Below are 20207 nucleotides of genomic sequence, written 5' to 3'. Positions count from 1 at the left end.
ATCATCATATGTAGATGAGTCATCATCATCGCTATCACTATTATCATCACTAGCATGTTCATCATCACTACTATCATCACTCTTAGTTACCTTGCGTTCACCTTTGGCCATAAGGCATAGGTGTGTAGAGGATGATGGCGATGGTGGCGGTGAAGATGCAAGATCAATAGCAATGGCGGCCACCTTTTCATCGTCACTATCATCATCGGATGATCCACTTGATGAATCAATGTCCGTGAGCCAATCACCGACAATATAGGCCTTGCCACTCTTCTTCTTCTTGTAGAACTCCCTCTTTTTGCCATCTCTCTTCTTGTATGGCTTGTTCTTCTTCTTTTCATCTTCATCACTTGAATCATCTTTCTTGCCCTTGTTCTTGAACTTGTCTTTCTTGGGCTTTGTGCATTGATGAGCTAGATGACCAAGTTCGCCACAATTGTAGCAATCCATCTCGGAGATTGGCTTTCTTCTTGAGCTAGTGAAGAACTTCTTCTTCTTGCCATCAAACTTGATGCCACTCTTGTTTAGCCTTTTTAGCATCTTGGTGGTCTTCTTCACCATGAGGGCAAGGCTTTCTTCATCATCTTCATCACTTGAGCTCTCATACTCAAGTCTTGCTTTGCCCTTGTCTTGGCTAGCTTTGAATGCTAAGTCCTTCTCTTTCTTCTTTGTAGAGGATGAGCCATCTTATGGTGTGATGTGCATGTACATCTCATGAGCATTGATCTTTCCCAAGATTTGTGTCGGTGTAGTGGCGGAAAGATCACCTTGATGTAGCACGGTCACAATGTGCCCATATTTGTCAATGGGGAGGACACTCAAGATCTTTCTCACAACGTCGGATGGTGACATTTGAGTGAGTCCAAGCCCATTGACTTCCTCTACAAGAACATTTAATCGAGAATACATCTCATTAGCACTTTCTTTGGGAAACATCTCAAAAGAATTTAGCTTTTTAATCACAAGATGATAGCATATCACGCTCACTCTTGGTTCCCTCATGGAGTGCACAAACATCCGACCATAGTGCATGGGTGTCTTTGTGGTTCCTCACACGATTAAACACATCTTTGCAAAGGCCTCTAAAGATGGTGTTGCGAGCCTTTGCATTCCATTTTTCATAATTCACTTCATCGCCTTGAAGTTGTGCGGCATTCCTAGGTGCTGGGAACCCTTGAGAGGCGGCTTTAAGAATTCCAACATCTAGAGCTTCTAAGTAAGCCTCCATGCGGATTTTCCAATATGGAAAATCATCTCCCTCAAAGATAGGAGGAGGTCCATCCCTGTGAGACATCTTGCTCTAAGCGATTAAGCTTAAAAACGTGAGCACGAGGCTCTGATACCAATTGAAAGGATCAAGATGCCCAAGAGGGGGGGTGGTGAATTGGGCTAATTCTAAATTCTCTTGCAATAATCAAATCCTACGGATAGCCCAATTAACCCCTTGTGCCTAGAAAAGTGTTTATATCAAACTAATGCACAACAACCTTGCAACCTAAGTTCCAAACTTACTCTAGCAAACAATTCTATGGATGTAAAAACAAGTATTGAATTGCTCAAAGTAAATGCTCAAAGTAAGTGCTCAAAGTAAATAGAGAGAGAAAGGAACGCGGCGATGTTTTGCCGAGGTATCAGAGAATCGCCACTCCCCACTAGTCCTCGTTGGAGCACCCGCGCAAGGGTGTAGCTCCCCCTTGATCCGCGCAAGGATCAAGTGCTCTCTATGGGTTGATTCTTCGACACTCCGTCGCGGCGAATCACCCAAAGCCGCTCACAACTTGAGTTGGGTCACCCACAAGCTCCGCCGGGTGAACACCAAACTCCCAATCACCACCAAGCCGTCTAGGTGATGGCGATCACCAAGAGTAACAAGCACGAACTCTCACTTGACCACGCGAAGCCTAATGAGAAGATGGATGCACACTTTGCTACTCTTGATTTGCTAGTGAGGCTACTCTCTTGGATTCTCAAATCACAAACACCTCACTAGGACCTTGCTCTTCTTGGCACTCACAAATGTGTTTTTTAGCTGTTGGAATGAGCAAAAGATACTCCACTCACGAGTGGAGCTTCTATTTATAAGGCAGCCTAAAAAATGAACCGTTATGAGCTTCTACGGGATGACCGGACGCTCCGATCATTTTGACCGGACGCTCCGGTCAGTTCAACCCACGAACAGTTTTCAAGTGATGACCGGACACTGTCAGGGTCCGGTCAGTACCGACCGGACGCGTCCGGTCGCTCTTGGATGCTTACTGTAAACGACCGGACGCTAGAAGCTCAGGGTCCGGTCACCACTGACCGGACGCGTCCGGTCACTCTTTCCTAAGTCTGGACCCTTACTGGAGTCGAACGGACGCTAGCCCTCAGCGTCCGGTCACACGACCTTCTAGCGTCCGGTCACACCAGACTTGATCTTCACAGTCAAATGAACTGACCGGACCCTACGGCCAGCGTCCGGTCGCACCGGAGCCAGCGTCCGGTCAGTGTTTGACCCTCCATTCACTTCTAACTTTCGAACATATGTGAATGAAGTTTGCTCCAAAGGATCTTAGGCATTCATAGGAGCTACCTAGAGCTAGTTTTAACAAGTGTGCACCACACCTAACTCACTAGACTTAACTAGGTCAAGCTACCCGTTCATACCCCCCTTCATAGTACGGCAAAAGGAAAAACAAAGTCCTAAACTACTCTAAGTGTCTCTCTAACTCCAATTGACACTTAGAACTAGTTATCCTTAACCTTGTCGTCCATCCTTTGAAAACCAAAATGATTTCCATCGTAGGGGCATGACAACCTCGATTGCCCAATCGATCTCCATTACCATGACCTAACTTAATTGTCTCTGCAAAACACACGTTAGTCATAGTAATCTTGTATTGACATTAATCACCAAAATCCAACTAGGGGCCTAGATGCTTTCAGTGGGGACATAGTCCGACTCTGACTTCCTTTTCTGACCGGGGATACGCCGGACCTTTGCTTGCAGCTCTTCCTCGACCGACACGGTCGGGCCGACTGGGAACGACTGTCCGGGGACGCCCGCTCGGTGAGGGCCCAGAGATTAGGCGGAGCAGATAAGGTAAGGCACTCAAGTCAAACCGCAATACTGAGGACCGTACCCTATCATACCTTGCGCACCTATAGGACGGTGCCACTAGGTCATGCTAGATAGGCACTATGCAACCTTTCAGGCATGTCAAAACCCAAACAATATTATGGACGCCGACATTTGCCATACTAGGCGAACATGGTAGAGCCTGCCACATGCATCTAGACATAAACAATATTGTGGACGCCGACGACCGTCTCGTACCCGACAGCGTGGGCAACAAGACTAGGTAGCACATGTATACATTCTCTCTCTTTCTCTGACTTGTAAGAGCCCACCCCCTTCGACTATAAAAGGGAATGAGCTCTCTCCTAAAAAGGGATCTGGCTACGTCTGGCTCTCCTCAAGAAAGAGAAGCTAGACGATTCGAGCACTAGACCTGAGAACTCGAATAGCATAATAGCTCTAGAACTCTAAAGCTACACAGAGCATATGCTCTAATACTTAGCGCACATTAGAGCCCCCATCACTCTCGGCCCTTCGGTTCAGAGTCCGACCAGGCCTTTAACACCCCCCTTCTTATTTCTACTTGTTTGTAACCCCACAACACACTTCGAGCACCTGGGCTCAAGAATAAAGTCTCCGACCGACTAAAACTGGACATATGACATATTGCCTGAACCAGTATAAATCTTGTGTCATTGAGTGCTAGGCCACATCCGATCACAACGCACGGCAAAACTACAAATATTTACTTGTTGGTCATTTTCGCACGGACAGTTGGTGCCATCCGTGGGGAGGACGCCGTGCGTTCATGCTTTTGGTCATCGGATGGCCTATCTTTCCACCATCTTCGGCATGGCAGGCTCCAGCGATACGATTCGCTTTGGCTCGCTGGAGTTTCCCACGCTCCCACCTATTGGGATGTGGGTTCCTCCCATCTTTGAGCTGCTCTAGACCTTCCTCTTCGAAAGTCTGGACTTCATCACCGACCAACTCGACGTACTCCACCTCCACGAGGAGGCACTTGTCCCAGCGCCCACTAGAGAAGGAGCGCCCTCCGCTGGCCCCCGACCTCTCGACGACCTCAATGTCGAGACACCCGCGCTTCCACCTCGAGCCCATGCTGGGCTCAAACTCCACGGTGAGTAACGTATATATTGTTCTTTATTCACTATTTAACACCTTCCGCCAACTCTCTAGAGGGACCCCGTTGTCCTCACCGTGACCGTTGTACGACTGGTTCCCCTATGGCTTCGTGTCTCCTATGGACGCGTGTGCGCAGGGGCTCCGAAGGATGCGGACACCATCCCCTCTCACATCTGAATTCATGGGGATGGTGGGGTACGCTTCCCCCTCTTTTTATGACCTCATAGATGACGAGGTCGAAAGCAACGACTCCAGCATCGGTGACGTTGTGGCACCTGGCCACCCTTTGTCCTAGGAGTGTGCTATGGCGGATGCCCTGGGATAGCCACCGGTGGTAGCAGAATCTCTATAGACTCACACCCCTCTAGACCCTCGTGCGAAGGCCCTCACGCGTGTGAAGGAGCACGGCGAGGAGTTATGACAAAGGCGGTAGAGTCAGCTGCCACGTGCGTGTAACCTGGCGAGCGACGCTCGAGGTCACGTCCATCAGGTTTAGCGTGACATCCTAGATGGAGGGATTGATCCCCCATAGTTTGTTCAGGCTAGCCAGAACATCGCTGCTACAGTGATGCTTCTACACGGCTTTCTTGCCCGTCGATCCCTAGGAACAGGCAATCCACCAGAACCTCTGGACGCTGGTGGAAACTACCACCGTTCAATAGGTGGAGAGCTCCACGTCGTGACACCGGCTCACGGCCTCTTGCCCCACCGGGGGAATAGGGCCACACTAGTCGAATCGCTCCATGCACTCACCACTACAGTTGACGGCACGTGGGACAGGAGGCTATGGCTGCACCACAGCTTGATCCAGCGCCCGTTCTACACCGACCACCTTTGCGCGAACGGCTCAGGCCAAACCATAATGCTCGCAGCATCATCAACAATTGACACCATGCCCGGCATGATGATGACATCCATCAAGTGGCAACGAGAGCAGGTGGCACGGGCCCCGGCTTAACCATCAAGGAGTGTGGGGACACACATCCTAGGCATGGTGGCTGACCAAATGATCGGAGCCCTAGCCCAGATGGCCTAGGGCCATAGGCCTTTGGTCGTTGCATCCAGAGATCGTCGTTCCCACAGCGCTTTTGACCACCCACCAACATCGTAAGATACACTAGGGAAATGAACTCCGGTATATGGCTCAAAGACTTTTGGCTCGCCTGCTGAGCCGGAGGAGTGGATGATGACCACTTCATCATTCAATATCTCTTCTTTTGTGTGGGGGAACATGTTCGAGCATGGATTGAATTCCTCCCGCCCGATAGCATCTGCGACTGGATGGATCTCAAGAGGGTCTTCGTCGAAAATTTCCAGGGGACATATGTCCATCCTGGGAATTCTTAGGACCTCAAGAGCTGCCAGCAGGTGCCCAACGAGTCTCTATGGGATTACATCTGTAGGTTCTCAAAGCAGTGCAACTCCCTTCCTAATGTCATTGTCGTGGACGTCATCAGCGCATTCCTCTCTAGGACAACCTATGAGTCCTTGATCCACAAGCTTGGCTATCTAAAGCCCTGTACTACCCGCGACCTGCTCGACATCGCCATGAACCATGCCTCTGATGAGGAGGCAGTCAGGGCGGTCTTCAGTGGTGGTTGGGACAAGGGCAAGGCTAAGCACGAGGACCAAGACGAGGGCCCCTCCACGCAAAGTGGCAAGAAGAACAAGAAGGATCGGCGCCGATCGGCCAACCCAGCTTTGGTCACCATAGCTGATCGTGCGGGCAAGCAGCCCTAGCAGGGCCTGCCCAACCACTTCGACAAGCTCATGGAGAGTCCATGCACCAACCATGCCTGCCCCATTAAGCACCTCTATAAGGACTGTGAGCTCCTCAAGCGCTTTCTATAATAGGCCGGTAAGCTGAAGGAAGGGAAGGGCAACGAGGAAGCGGCAAAGAAAGGAGGCACGGCGGGCAAGGATGATGACAGCTTCCCAGACCTCGAGGAATGCCTCATGATCTTTGGGGGATCTGACGCCATCCACTCCAAGCGCCAGCACAAGGTACGCTACAGAGAGGCATGTGCTGCCAAGACGGCCGTCCCCTCTTTCCTTAGCTGGTTGGACTCCCCGATCACTTTTGATCAGAGAAACCATCCTTCCCATGTCGCCCGACCAGGTCGCTACCCACTTGTCGTCGACCCCATCATCCACAAGAAGTGCCTCACCAAGGTGCTAATGGACGGAGGCAGCGGCCTCAACATTCTCTATGTTGACACCCTCGACGCCATGCACATCCCCTGGTCGGAGCTCCACCTAGTGAGCTCTCCCTTCCACGGCATGATTCTAGGGACACAGGCATACCCACTCGGGTAGATCGACCTGCCCATCATGTTTGGTGACCGAGCCAACTTCTACTCGGAGGTCCTCACCTTTGAGGTGGTGGACTTTCTAGGGTCCTACCACGCCATCTTGGGGCGGCCATGCTATGCCAAGTTCATGGCGATCTCCAACTACACCTACCTCAAGTTGAAGATGCCAGGACCGAATGATATCATCACCATGGGTAGCACCTTTTCACATGCCTACATGTGCGACCACGAGCATTACGAGCTCGCCATGTCCATCATCAACTACGCCGAGCTCCCAGAGCTCAAGAATTCATTGACTCCAGCAGTCCTAGACTGCAACGAGCTGACCTCCTCAAGTGTCTTTTGCTCGACTGAGGAAACCAAGGCAGTGGGAATCGACCCCACCGACCCGACCAAGATGATGTGGATCAGGACCAAGCTCCTGACCATATAGGAAAGCGAGCTCGCTAACTTTCTACGTGCCAATCGCGATGTCTTTGCATGGAAACCTTATGACATGCCGAGCATACCAAGGGAGGTCACCGAGCACGTGTTACGCCTTGTCCTAAGCTCGAAGCTCACCAAGCAGTGCTTGCATAGCTTTGATGACGAGAGAAGCAGGGCCATAGGCGAGGAGATCACCAAACTCCTAGCAGTTGCGTTCATCAAAGAGGTATACCACTCCGACTAGCTAGGTAATCCTGTTCTTGTGAAAAAGAAGACTAAGAAATGGAGAATGTGTGTTGATTATACTAGCCTCAACAAGGCATGTCCAATGGACCATTTTCCTTTGCCATGCATAGACCAGATAGTCGACTCCACCTCAGGATGCGAAATCCTCTCCTTTTTGGATGCCTACTCAGGCTACCACCAGATCGCGATGAAAGAGTTCAACTAGGTCGCGACTTCATTCATCACTCTGTATGGTTCATACTGCTACATAACCATGCCTTTCAGTCTAAAGAACGCCAGCGCCACCTATCAACGGTGCATGTAGCGATGCTTCCCCAACCAAATTGACCTGCCTGACTAGCCTAACCAAGTTGAGCGATCGAAACCAACAATCACAATCTATATAGAAGATGTACTGGTGAAAATGGCTCAAACTAGCGACCTAATCACAAATTTGGCCGCAACATTGGCAAGCCTCCAAAGGTTCAATATGAAATTGAATCTCGAAAAATGTGTTTTTAGAATTTCAAAGGGGAAGCTCCTTGGATACATCATGTCTGAGCACGACATCGAAGCCAACCTCGAAAAAATCATGGCCATCTCCAACATGGGTGCTATACGCAACGTCAAGGGCATATAGAGGCTCACCGACAGTTTGGCCAGCCCTAAGTCAGTTCATCTCTTGACTAGGGAAACAAGGATTCCTCTCTATAAACTTCTCAAGAAGACAGACACGTTCGTCTGGACAGAGAAGGCATAGCTAGCTTTGGAAGGCCTCAAAGCATCATTGATGTTAGCCCCAGTCCTCATCACTCCGGAACGGGGAGAACCCCTCCTCCTCTACATCACGGCAAACAACCACATTGTGAGCGCTGCTGTCATCATCAAAAGGGAGGAGCCAGGATGCCCCCTAAAGGTTCAACAATCGGTATAGTTCATCGGTGAGGTACTCACCGACACCAAGGCTCGATGCCCACAGGTGCAGAAGCTTCTGTACGCCATTCTGATAGCGACCCAAAAGCTCCTGCACTACTTCACCGATCACAAGGTCATCACCTGCTGGGAGACATCATCCACAACTATGATGCCATGAGATGAATCTCCAAGTGGGCTCTCGAGCTCATGGGTCATGACATCAGGTATGTTCCTCGCACCGCTATCAAATCTCAGGCTCTCGTCGACTTCATCGCCGAATGGAGGGAAGTCCAGCTCCCAACCCTGGATGTCACCCATGAGTACTAGACAATATACTTTGATGGGTCAATTATTATGCCTGGTTTGGGGGCTGGAGTGGTTATGATCTCTTGAGATGGGAGCAAGCTCCGCTACATGATTTGTCTCCATTTTTGGCCTCCAACAATGCCACAGAGTATGAGGCCCTCATCAACGGATTGCACATGACCGCTGAGCTCGACGCTAGATGGCTTTACATCCATGGCGACTCAGAGTTGGTCGTCACTAAGTCATGAAGGAGTCCTCCTATAAGAGCCCTCTCATGGCGGCATACTGCCAGGAGGTGAGCAAGCTCGAGGACAAGTTCTAAGGGATCAAACCGCATCATGTCCCCTAAAAGGACAATGATGCCACCAATTTCCTCTCAAAATTGGCTGCCAGGCGGGTTCTGTCTCCAGATGGGGTATTCATCAATGATCTCCATGAGCCGTCTGTCCGCATTCTAGAGGATACAATCTAGACACACTCTGACACCAATCTGGCACTTAGGGGCTCCAACCGCCCGATGTGCCCCGACCCCAACCAAGTGCTCAGGGGGCTCCGACCTTAGCACCTCTATGATGATGTCGCTCGCCAACATCGCCGTGGTGGCACTCGATCAGGCTGACTGGAGAGCACCACTACTCACCTACCTCCTTGAGGAGGTTCTACCACCAGAAAGGACTGAAGCACAATGAATCACTCAACACATCAAGACGTTTGCCGCCATCGGTGACGAACTTTACAAGCGAAGTCCGTCGGGAGTACTCATGAAGTGCATCCTGACCGACCAAGGGAAATAGCTCCTCCTCGAGGTCCATGTTGAAATCTATGGACATCACGCGGCCCCAAGGTCACTGGTCAGGAAAGCCTTTCATCAAGGTTTTTACTAGCCCACTGCGCTGCGAGATATAGAGAAGGTTGTCAGCAGGTGTGAAGGATGCTAGTTCTATGCTCAGCAAACTCATCTACCAGCATAAGAGCTTTAGACCATCCCTATCACCTGGCCATTCATGGTCTGGGGCTTTGATAAGGTTGAACCCCTCAAAAAGGCCCCGGACAGCTTCACTCATCTGCTTGTAGCGGTGGACAAATTCACCAAGTGGATAGAGGTGAAGCCCATCACCAATATTCGCTCAGAATAGGTGGTCAAGTTCTTCCTCGACATCATGTATCGGTTTGGTGTTCCAAACTGTATCATCACTGACCACGGAACAAACTTCACTAGGAAGAACTTCCTAGACTTTTGTGATGGATACGGCATCAGGATTGATTGGGCCTTAGTCAGGCATCCGCGTACCAATGGTCAGGTTGAGCGGGCCAATGGCATGGTCCTCCAAGGACTCAAGCCCTGCATCTTTGACCGACTCAAGATGTATGCTAGGTGATGGGTTGTAGAAGTACCAGCAATCCTCTAGACCCTAAGAACGACGCCAAACTGGTCCATAGGGTTCACCCCTTTCTTCCTCACATACGGAGCCAAAGCAGTGTTGCCCTCTGACCTCAATCACATCGCCCCGAGAGTAAAGGCCTTCAACCAAGACCGATCTATGGAGACTCAGTAGGATGTGGTCGACCAGCTCGAGGAGGCTCGTGAGATGACCGTCATCTACTCTGCTTGTTATCAACAAAATCTCAGCAGGTACCATGAAAGAAAAATTAGGGGGAGGATCCTCGAGGTAACTCTCTCCACCATGGGAAGGACCCTATACAGTGACCGAGGTGATCCGGTCGGGTGCCTACTGGCTGAAGGACAACAATGATAATGTTCTCACCAATACATGTAATATCGAACAGTTACGTCGTTTCTTCCCTTCAAACTCAGTCTTGCCATTCTCTTTCCATTCAACATTTTCTCCTATAGCACTCTAGCCCGAGCACTCTCGGCCTATGTCGCTCGGGGGCTCCACGGGGGTGTGATACCACCCTCCTCTTTTACTATCATATAGTAATACTTTGCCCAAATGAAAGGGCATTCTATTCCTTTGATTACCCTATGTAACTTGCGTTTTAACCTCCCGACTGATCACACCCTGCCATGACCTACGGTTACGAGCAACTAAGCCTCGCGGGCCATGCTTAGGTTCTTAAGGTTGTAGCCTATGGGTCAACGGGCAGGTACGAAAAAGAAAGGACAAAAAACAAAGCGACACTTGGGTAAAAATAAGGACGGAGGGGACAAGCTTCCTCTCACGAGTGATTCCATCACAAAACAAACTTAGAATATTCATGAATGTAAAGCTATTCACATAGGGGCTCCCCCACAAACTCATCTCTTATATGAACTGACTATTTCTACTCTACACTCTATTATGGCCTCCCGACGGCATCGGCTATCGGTATGGTCAACAAGGACAAAGACAGCTCGCTTTCGGTTAGGATGACGTTTGGCTCTATTAGGGGTGAGATGACGCTCGCCTCTGACCCGGTCTCTACTCCCACCATAGGTTGGATGACATCTTCCCAGCACATGTCTTCAGCCATGGATGAATGGTGAGCCTCCATCACCCACTACGTGGTAACTTGCTCGGCAACCATCTATGCATGTGGCACCAAACTCTCCCCTAGCACATGGATTTTGTCTACGCTCCACCCGTCGGTGTATCCTCTGCAGATGGCCATGAAGTCCAGATCAGGGTGATGGGTCACCATCGAGGTTAGTACCCCCATCGTTCCATAGAACATGCCGTTGGAGATGAGTGCTCGAACTTCATTTGGGACCTCCACCAGCTAGATGACGGTCATACTGGTGCTCGGTCATGATCTGAACACCTTAGAGATGACCACCTACATGATGTTGTGAATCTAGTTGAGCTCCCCGTCGAGAGCGCGTTGCTCCTCAAGGGACTAGGCTAGCACCTCTGTGCCTCGATCGACCATTGCTTTGACCGTCTCCAGCTCTTTCTCCAAAGAGCCGATCTTTCCACCCAGTTCTAGAAAAAGACAACAAATTTAGAAGCAAACGAAAGGAAAAAATCAAGATATCAACCGAGGGTCGAACAGGTACGTACCAAGGCGGGCGCTTTCGAGAATGGAGATCCCTTCTTCTTGCCGGGTCACCCTCTCGAGCAATCCACTGAGGAGACATGCTTCGTATTCTGTGGCATTGTCGGAGGCTGAGAAGTGTATCCGAAGAACATAACATAGCTTATCCTTGGTCGGCGTAATGAACAGAATAACCGCACCGGCACCATTGATGTTAAGGGCGCCGTCAAAGTACATCACCCAGTGCTCGAGGCAAGCAGCGGCAATGGGCTCTTGGATCTCGGTCCATTCAGCGATGAAGTCAGCGAGCGCCTATGACTTAATGGTAGGTCTACTTCTGAATTCAATGGAATAGGTGCTGAGCTCAATAGTCTATTTAATGATGCGGCCATTGGCTTCTTTGTTGCGAAGAATGTCCCCAGGGGAAACTCAGTGACCACGACGATCTTGTAGTATTTGAAGTAATGCCGGAGCTTGCACGACGTAATCAGAATTGCGTATAACAGCTTTTGTACCTGAGGATAATGAGTTTTTGGCTCATTGAGTACTTCACTGATAAAGTAGACCAGACGTTGCACCCTGTAAGCATGCCTGGCTTCCTTGCGTTCGACGACGATAGCTGTACTTATGACACAAGAGGTGGCGGCGATGTATATGAGCAGAGTCTCATCTGGCCTTGGCGCTGTCATGATCGGCGACTTTGTCAAGAACAACTTGAGCTGCTCGAAAGCTAAGTCTGCCTCCTTCGATTAGGAAAAGTGCTTGGAGGCCTTGAGGAGCTTGAAGAAGGGTAGCCCTTTTTCACCGAGGCGTGATATGAAGCGGCTTAAAGCAGCCATACAACCTATAAGCTTTTGTATATCCTTGACACATGTCGGCCATTTCATATTGGTGATGGCAAAGACCTTGTCTAGATTAGGCTCGATGCCTCAAGCACTGACAATGTAGCCCAGCAGTATACCAGATGGAACTCCAAAGATGCACTTTGAAGAGTTCAACTTCCATCGGTACTTGTTCAAATTGGCGAAAGTTTCTTTGAGGTCAGTGATAAGGTTGTCGGTTGTCTTAGTTTTGATGACCACGTCATCGATGTAGGCTTCAACGTTGCGGCCGATCTGCTGGTCGAGGCACATCTAAATGGCCCTTTGATAGGTAGCCCTAGCGTTCTTGAGTCTGAAGAACAAAGTTTTGTAGCAGTATGCATCGAAAGGAGTAATGAATGGCATCTTTATCTGGTCTTCTTCCTTGAAGGAGATCTGATGATAGCCGAAGTAACAGTCAAGGAAAGAGAGTAGTTCACAGCCGGTGGTAGAGTCTACAACCTCGTCTATCTGAGGCAAGCTGAAGGGGTCTTTAGGGCAGTGTTTGTTAAGATCAGTATAATCAACGCACATTCTCCATTGTTTTTTCTTTTTTTAAACAAGAACAAGGTTTGCTAACCAATCTAGATGATACACTTCTTTTATAAACCCAGCAGCTAAGAGCTATTTTATTTCTACCCTAATAGCCTCCTTCTTGTCTGGCATGAATTGACGAAGTTTCTGCTTGATCGGTTTAGCGGTCGGTGAGACATTCAAGGAGTGCTCGATCTTCTCCCGTGGTACCCCCGGCATGTCTATAGGTTTCCAAGCAAACACATCGGTGTTGGCACGTAGGAAGGAGACAAGCGTGCTTTCCTATTTGGGGTCAAGGTGAGCCCCAATCTTCATGGTCTTGGAAGCATCATTGAGGCCGAGGCCGACCTCCTTGATTTCCTTGGACTTGGCGGAGGTGTGGGGAAGCTCAAGCTTTGGAATCTCCATGTCTTCGGCTGGTACTGTCTTGGCTTCGGCGACCATGCTAGCCATCTAGATGGAGAGGTCAGTGGCTTCAGCGAGGGTGAGACTCTCTGTCTCGTAGGTGTAGGCGACAGAAAGGTTGGCCCGCGGAGCTAGGACTGCTGCAGGCGAAGGCATCTTCAACACCAGATACATGTAGTGTGGTATGGCTATGAATTTGGCTAGAGCTGGCTGGCCAAGTATGGCGCGGTAGGCTGTGTCAAAGTTAGTGACATAGAAGTTGATATGTTCGATGCGGTAGTTGCTTGCCGTGCCAAACTATACTGGCAGGGTGATTTCTCCAAGTGGCCTGGATGCCCTTCTAGGTACCACACCCTAGAAGGAGGAGTTCGAGGGTGTGAGATCTGATATCGCAAGGCCCAACTCTCTTAGGGCTCTAGCGAAAAGTAGGTTCAAAGCACTGCCACCATCAACAAGGACTTTTCTAAATAGCACCTTCTGGACAGTTGCGTCGAGGATGAGGGGGAAACGCCCTGTATATGGTATGTCTACCCACTGGTCAGCCCTACTGAAGGTGATGGGGATCTCGGACCATGGGCGATAGCTGGGGTTGGCGGTAGTTTCTTCTAAAGCGACGGTGAGCACTCGTCGAGCGGCAAGCTTCCGTTCCCTTCAACTCTCAGTGGAGGCAAGGCCCTCGAAGATGGTGGTGACCACCTTATCGTGGTCCTAAAAGGCATTGTTGTTGTTCCTAGGTGGTCAGCGACCTCCTATTCCATTGTTGGCATCGTCGTCGAGCCACTTGTCCTGGAACTCCCTGGCTAGACCAATGCAGTCCTTCATCTTGTGTTTGGCGTTCTTGTGAAGAGGGCATGGGCCATCAAGTATCTTTTGGTACTGCTCATCATAGTTATGCTTGGCGCGAGGTTGACTAGCGGTGGTGAAGATGTGTTCTGGCCAGCGGCGGTGATTTTGGCCAGGCCTGTGTCCTCCTGTTCGATCACGGCCGCTATCGTGATGATAGCTGTGGTCATCGGGGCGGCGGTCATTGTGACATCGGTCATCAGGGCGATCGTCGTATCGGTGAGGTGGTCGCTGAGTGCCCGCATCCTCGTTGAAGCGTACCTCAGCTTCCTCTGCATCGGCGTACTAGTTGGCGGTAGTTATCATCCCACCGATACCGGTCGATGGCTTATGATTGAATTTGGAGCGAAGCTCGCGATGGTGGAGTCCTCGGATAAAGGCGGTGATGACTTCAGCTTCTGTGATGATGGGGATAGAGTTCCTCATCTCAGAGAAACACCGGATGTAGCTACGAAGGAGCTCGGATGGCTTCTGGTTGATGTGGCTGAGATCATGCTTCATGCCGGGTCGAGTACACATGGCCATATAGTTGTCGGTGAAGACTTTCTTCAACTCTTCCATGAGCCAATGGAGTCTGGCGCAAGGCTGGTAAACCAGCGCATGGCGGGTGGCATGAGCATGATGGGGAGACAATTTGCCATAACGCTGGTGTCTCCTCCGGTGGCACAGACAGTAGTGGCATAAGCATGCAGCCACTGAGTTGGGTTCATTCTTCCTTCATAGGGCTCGACCCCGGTGATCTTAAAACCATGGGGCCATCGAAGCATTCGGAGTGCCTTTGTAAAAGCTAGAGGCCCCTTAGGATTGTTGACACCGTAATATGTGGCATTATGGTCGGGGATAGGCTCAAGGGATGAGTCCGGGTTGCCGTACTCCCTTTTGTAATCCTAGCAGCGACGTACTTCGTCTTCATGGTGACCAAAGCGATGGTGCTTGATACATCGCCGCGCATCCTGAAGGTTGCTAAGATGTACTCTAGCATCCTATTCGACCTCCTAGTCAAGTTGGTGATGGTGTTTGGTGCGATGCCCCCCTGGGTCCCCCTTGGAGAGGTAATCACTGGTCGACGTGACGAAACGTCTTTGACTTGGGCGGCGTTTGGACCTCGGCACAGCTGATTGGTGAATCACGCTCGTAGAGCACGGTCTCTGATCCTCGCGGATCTCATTGACCTGACAGTGAGCCACTTTAAGCATGGCGGTGATCTTGGTGAGCTCAGGCGTTTGAGGGAAACGAGCGAGCTCATTGGCGGCTACTGCCAAATTGGTGCTTGGAGTCTTGAAGACATCATGGTCGTCGACACGGAGAAATTCTTCGTCGAGGTCACGGTAGAGCGGGAGCGGTCTTCCTTGAGAGTCAAGCCGATTACTCTGAGCAGCCTCGACCCTTGAGATGGCTGCCTCGTTTTCTCACCGCTGCATGTGGTTGACGTTTCGGTTCTCCCGAGCAGCGCGCTCCTCCTCGGTTTCGCTATTCTGAGGAGGGCTGTCGATGCTGACGTTGAAGATCGTGCCACCTTGGAAGGGTAGGAGGAGAAATTGATCGGAGAAGGTTTCAGCGAGGGTCTCCATAGAGCCCTGAGACTCAGAGCCTAGAGTTTCTTCTGGGATGGTCTAGAGGTGCGACCTAGGGCTCCGGCCTAAGTGTAGCGTGTTGATAGCCGACGGGAGCTGGACGACAATCTGGTCAGCGAGTTTGCCCCTTATGGCATGCTGGTAAGCAGCGGCAGTGTTGGAGAATCCGAAGGGTAGGGCCATAGCCCTTATAGTTTGGCAAGCACTCTTCGATAGATTTGGATCGGAGGGTGGTCGGGGCTGAACTAGAGTGTCTAGTGCTGATTCGGCGATGAAGAGACAATCGACGAGCTTTAGTTCAACCCGATCGATGGATTCGATCAGATCATCATTGTTGATTGGCCTCCTCTGGTAGCGAGGAAGTGGATGGTGAGTTGTTGCCAAAAGGGATCTCAGAATCTCCTCCGAGATCGGATCTGCAGTTACAGGTGTAGGGGTGGCCAGCGTAGAAATGATCTGCTCTGGCTCGAGGAGCTCTCCGACTCCGTCAGCGTTGATGACCCATGAGATGGATCCGACCATGAAGATCTGGTCGGGCTATTAGAGGAACGAAGAGCCTATGGAAAAAGCCATCTTGTTCGATAAGGAAACAGCATGCAGACCCCTACCTGGTGCGCCAACTGTCGATAGATTATCGTCGGCAGTCCTCCAAGGGGTATCCCACGAAGGTAGATTGATCGGTAGAGGAGCGCGAGATCAAGAACAAGAAGGCAACTGAGACACACAAGTTAGACAGGTTCAGGCCATCAGTATGACGTAATTCCTTACTCCTATGGTCTGTTGGTTTGTATTAGCTATCGTATGATATGCCGTGATTTTAGAGGGGGTCCCTGCCCGCCTTATATAGTCCAAGAGGTAGGGTTACAAGTCGGTTAGATCTAAGAGATAATCGAAAAGTAATAACTGATTATAAGAAACTTGGGATCATACATATCCTAACAGAACTCGTAGTATCTTCAGGATATCTTCCCAATGTCTTGCGGAAGGCACTGAGCAGAGTCGTGCCTCGCAAGGCTTCTTCTTATGGGCTGGGCCACCCCAAGGGGCGCAGCCCATGTGGTCTGCCATGGGTATCCGGTGTCATACACCCCACACTTCTTCTTGCCGGGTCACCCTCTCGAGCAATCGAGCGTTCGACTCCTCTACCTCGAGCATCTGCCCCTAGAGCGCAACCACTTCTTGTTTGGTGTCTAACCGGGCCTTCTGCCCTACCTCCAAAGCCTCTAAGGACATCTGAAGTGCCGCCTCGGTCTCCGCCAAGTGGACCTTCATCGTGCAAAGTTCATGCTCGGCAACAGTCGCCCGCTCGACCGCACGCAGCTCCACCGCCCATGCTCCCATCGCCTCGGCCGCCAAGTCCTAGGACTCACGGCAGATGGACTCTAGCTGGTGGCTAAGCTCGTTAACCCGCCATGATGTTGTCACTCCCTACTCCATCCGACCATGCTCCTCCCAAAGAAATTGGGACTTACGGATCGACATCATCTCTAGATCCTATAAGACAAGAAGCAGGCATGCTGAGCCAAATATTGAAAGGCCAAAGAGTCAAGGACAACACCAAAAACACAGAGAACATACCTCTACAATGTGTGGTAGGTCGACTGTCATGGCCTGATGGATGAGCTCAACCCTTTCTAAGGCCTCCTTGAGCCTCGCCTTGCTAAGGGCGAGATCGGACTCCATCGATAGTCCTCTCTCCCCGAGCAGGTGCTAGAGCTTCACCTTCTCCTCATCACGAAGGATGAACCGAGCCATTCTCATCTTGCTGGGACAAGGCCACACCATCTCATGGGTCACCCCTGACCCACTAAAAGATCCAACCATCGCAGTATCATGTGACGACCGGATCATCACCAGCTCCCAAGACAGCGGGATGGCCGATGGCTCCACCTTGGTATTTCCCTCGCTAGAGAAGGGGATGTCCACTGCTAGGACTCCATGGCTTGTCGATAGATGCACTACCTCTGGCCTAGCTACGGTTACTCCTGACCCCTCCAGCTCTGACCAGGCGAGCAAACCGTGCGCTTCTCCTCCTGGTGAGGCAGGGAGCCCAATTTCCCTCCTCTCCTCCTCTGCAACTATTGGGGGAGGGACCGTGAGAGTCACCTTCAACACGACCTCTGCCATCACGAGGATTGCCACCATCATAGCCGCTACCACTACCACCATTCTCATGATCGGCTGGGAAGACACAACCCCTAGTAGGGAAGGCCACACCACCGCCAACCTACTTCCCCCGCCGCTCATCGCAACCCTCTGCAGGCTGGGTCTCCACTCTTCTCTCACACTCAAAAACTCAACTATGAGAACAAAAAAGAGCATGAATGCATACCTAGACAAAAACAGTAGAGCCCTAAAGCCCCGACAGGCTGACGACGAGCCAACCAAACGAGGACCACTCGTGGGTCACGACCCATGCCCACTCGCATTGGCTGAGGCAGGGGCTGACCTGGCCAAAACCTAATTGGCCCATGAACAGCAGTGACTGCCAGCTCGTGGTGAAACCACTAGAGCAACTGGTAGGGCATCCCCTAGTTGGGGGTCACGCACACGCGTTGACCCCGAAGATGTAGGGGAATGATCACATCCCCCCGACCGACCGGCGTGCTCTGCCACACTCAAAGCAAGGGGGCATGAAGCCGACGATGCGTCCAAAGGACGTGGCGACCGCTCCGCTTTGCCTCTCATTCGAGGGTGGTGTCTTCACTTGCAGCGCACTTCCTCGACTTAGGAACGTCGCCACGCATCTCCAAATCACGCCCATCGCCGACGGACGTAGCCGCGGGCTCACGGTGCTCCAATGAGGTCACAACAATGCCCCTGACTTCTTCGTCCTCTGAGGCACTTGTGTCATCACCCATATCCATGGGCTCCTCCGACTTGAGCTTCGCCTCTACGTCACTCCGGCTCTCACCCCCTAGACCCGCTGATTGATCTCCTTCTCCTTATCACACCTCCTCTGGGCCTTTCTGACTTTCTTCTTCTTCTTGGCAAGTGTCTCCTTCCTTTGGATAGCTTGACGAGCTATGCCTTCTGGCCCTCTCAGAAGATGCGGCCGGGATTTATATCCCATGAGTCCCTTCAAAACGGACAACTCGGAATCAATCAAAACATCAAAACAAGAAGGAAAATGTCACAAAAAGGGGGGCATACCAAATTGGATAGCTTCACGGCATGAAGGGGATCGGGTGTCCCTTTGAGGGAGTCTTTATCCCTTAACTACAACACCTGATCAAGATGACTCTAGACTTCATCCTTTGGCAACTCCTCCGGCGACATGTGGTCAGGATCCATCGGGCTAGAGTATTCCCACAACGGCCGTGTTCTTTCCATCCATGGGGGCAACCTAATGGTGGAAAAAGGTATGGAAGACCCACAACCCATTGAGGCCATGCTATACAAGCCTCTGAAGCTCCATCTCGATAACCTCCAACTTGTTCTACCGACCGATGGGACCCCACGACCAGCTTTTCCTCCTCTCTGGCCTTTTTCGGTGAATGGCGGGAATGGCGCTTCCGCCGAGATCCTGATATAGAACCACTCGCCATGCCATCCTCGGTTAGAGTCATAGGGGGAGTACAAAGGATAGGGTACCAATGATTTTGGCTTCTTCTGCAAGGTGAATCCCCTAACTAGCACGATTATAGGTGGCTTCCCCTCGGGCAGGGCTCACCCACTGAAGATCTGCCGGAAGAGGTCCACGTGCAGCTCCATCTCGAGGAAGGCCTCATAGACGGTGACAAAGCCGATGATGTGTAGTACCCTAGTTAGGTTGAGGTGTTTTAGCTCTAGGCCCCACTCATTGAGGAGCCCACGCAGGAACCAGTGCGTGGGATACCTAAACCCGCACTTGTGCAAGGCGAGGAAGGAGACGACCTCATCAGCCTAGGGTTCTGGAACAAGTCCCCCCCTATAGGAGCCCTCCAATGCGCCACCTCGTTTGATGGGAGCAGCCCCTTCTTAGCGAAGGCGGCCAGCGCCTCCTTCGTCTACGTTGAAAGGCCTCTAGTTTGACATCACGCCTCGGATTTATGAACGAATCTGTGAGTTCATCTCTCTCTCGCTGTACCCTCCTCTCTCCTAGAAACCACCGCGTCACATGAATAGACTTGGTGAAAGGGAGAAAGGAGGAACGGCAGCGGTTGAAGGAAGGCAAAAGAACAGGAGGAAAATCCTCTCCCTTCCCCCTATTTAATGCGGAAAAGCGTGTGGCGGGATGTGGCCTTGAAGGGACACGCCCTGCCTGACAAAACATCACCCCATTAGCGGGGCGTGGGCTGGGCAGGGCCCACCACTACCACAACCCGAGTGTGGGAAATAAGGCACAACTACACACAAATGATCCTCCGCCTTCTCAGGTAGGATTTGGAAGGGCCCACCAACGGAATCTCCATCGAACAGAGGCCAACGGGTCACCCGAGTTGATTGGGTGGCTTAGGTGGCTACTGAGAGACATGTAAGGAGCAGCAAGATGCCTCATGCAGGTTATGCCGACACTGTCATGAACGACGGACATGGATCCCATTCGGACATATATGATAGGAGCTCCCCAGACCCATCACTCAAGCCATCGAGGTAACCTTACCAAACCCCCTTTTTTGTTTTCTAGTGCACAATCATTTATTCATCT

The sequence above is a fragment of the Miscanthus floridulus genome, chromosome 12 (genome assembly GCF_019320115.1).
Source record: "Miscanthus floridulus cultivar M001 chromosome 12, ASM1932011v1, whole genome shotgun sequence".
Lineage (NCBI taxonomy): Eukaryota > Viridiplantae > Streptophyta > Magnoliopsida > Poales > Poaceae > Miscanthus > Miscanthus floridulus.
The sequence above is the reverse complement of the archived record's forward strand: the minus strand, read 5'-3'. Positions refer to the sequence as shown.